The sequence below is a fragment of the Galeopterus variegatus genome, unplaced genomic scaffold, assembly GCF_000696425.1.
Source record: "Galeopterus variegatus unplaced genomic scaffold, G_variegatus-3.0.2 Scaffold93, whole genome shotgun sequence".
NCBI lineage: Eukaryota > Metazoa > Chordata > Mammalia > Dermoptera > Cynocephalidae > Galeopterus > Galeopterus variegatus.
This window is the reverse complement of record NW_007726204.1, coordinates 401,717-403,850: the sequence shown is the minus strand read 5'-3', so window position 1 is coordinate 403,850 and position 2,134 is coordinate 401,717. Positions and strand designations below refer to the sequence as shown.

General features: G+C 48.4%; 1 pseudogene; it reads right to left on the bottom strand.

The window, feature by feature from the left end:
• Window positions 1-496: 496 nt before the first annotated feature.
• Window positions 497-2,134, bottom strand: part of LOC103598548 — a 7,685-nt pseudogene continuing 6,047 nt past the window's right edge.

Here is a 2,134-nt window from a genome sequence, read left to right as displayed (position 1 = left end):
ATTGGCTCAAGTTACAAAGGTCCCCAAGGAGGCCCTGGGGGGAGGAAGAAAACCTGAGAAAGGCAGAGATCACTGCCAGCACCCACAACCCCCCCCCCTGCACACACACACCTGCCACTCACTCCTCCATAAATGCATATGGAAAAAGGTCCCAGACCCTTTAATCCTAAAAAAACGTGACGAGAAAGCAGGCAGATGAAGGGCTCCTTCACTTTAACGCTGGAGACAGGCCGCCCTGACCTGCTCCGTCCAGGGCCCTGGTCCTCTCCAACCATATCTGAGGCTCCTGTCCCAGACCTTGCCCCTGGCAAGGTAGAGGACAACGACCTCCTCCTCCAGGAGGCAGAGACACCATGTAATCAGCTGGACGGACCCCACTGCCCTCAGCCAGCAGAGCTCAGAGTCCCAATGCTCGACCCCACAACCTGCTCAGGGCTATGGCTCCCAGACACAGTGTGACTCGGTGGAGGGTGGCAGGTTGGGACCAAGGAGCTGCCTACTGCTGGAGGAGAGGTCCTATGTGGGCAGAGGGAAGCCCAGCTGGACCCCCTTTCTGGCTCTGGAGGCTTCGGCGATAGACCCTGGCTTGCAGGGTGGGCGAGGGGCGTGGTGGTCCTGGGCCCAGCTCTCTGAGGTGCTGCTGCACGAGAACGAATTCAAACACGGTGGCCCGAGGCTCTGGCGGGTGAGGTGCCGAGGCAGGCGGCCCTTGGGAGGTGTATTAAGAACCCAGAGGAAGGTGCAGACTCGAGGGTTACCGGCCGACTTGAGCCCGATGAAGCCCCCGGGGCCGTTCTCCCATCTGACGTATTTGTGCGTCACACTGGGCTTCGGCGCAGTGTGTGACGGTGACTCCGAGTGACCGATACCGATCTCTGAGCTTATCCATGCGCCGGACGTTCACGAAGTCGCTGGGAGAGAGCGCACCGCCCGCGGACGCTGCAGACAAGGCACAGGAGGTGACGGTGCGGGCTTGTCCTCGCTGTGGGATCTGGAGGCCGTTGCCGTCCTGTTCCTCAGCACCGTGCTCTCGGGCTGCAGGCTCACCTGGTACACCGGCTCCGCAGGGCAGGGCAGGAAGGTCTCCAGGGGGGATGCCTCGCACTACTTGCACTTGTTCCCTGGTCTCAGGGTCTGCTTTTTGGAGAGTGCGGTGCTGATAACACCAAGGCCACGGGTTTGGATCCCTATATAGGGATGGCCGGTTAGCTCACTTGGGAGAGCGTGGTGCTGACAAGACCAAGTCAAGGGTTAAGATCCCCTTACCAAATGTGAAACAACTCTTGATTATTATGTGAGTTAAAAATAAACTTCTATTGGGCCGGCCAGTGGCTCACTCGGGAGAGTGAGAGTGCGGTGCTGATAACACCAAGGCCACGGGTTCGGATCCCACATAGGGATGGCCGGTNTTAGGGAAGAAACCAACAATGAAATTAGACAATGCTTTTAATAAAACTATAAGTATCAGATTTTGTGGGGTGTCACAAAAGGGTTAGTGTATAGAATATATTTTTTTACAACTTTTGCAAATCAATAATAAAGTCAGACAACCCAATAAAAATAGACAAAAGACTTGAACAGGCACTTCACAAAAGAGAATATCAAAAAGTATTGTTCAACATCATTAGTAATCTGGGAACTGGTAGTTAAAACACATAATTAGCAAAAAATTTAAAGTCTGAAAAAAATGTTGGTATGTGAAGCAATGAAACTCTCAGGTAGGAGTGTAAATTTGTAGGACCACTTCAGAAAACTGTTTGACATTAGCTAGTAAAGTTGAAGATATGCATCCTTTTTGACCCTAAAATTCCATCCCTATATATATATGAATAGTGAAATTTTTTAACATGTTCATAGCAACATCATTCATAAAAGCTAAAAATTGGAAAAAATCCAATTATCTAAAATAAATTATACTGTTTCCATACAATGGAATATTTTAAAGCAATAAAAATGAATACACTATAGCTTCATGTAACTATATAAATAACTCTTACAAACAAAATATTGAACAAGAGAAGCAAAGCACAAAATAATGTTTAAAGTATAATTCTCTTCATACAAAATTTTATTTTTATTTATTTATTTATAATTTTATTTTGTCGATATACAATGTGGTTGATTATTGTGGCCC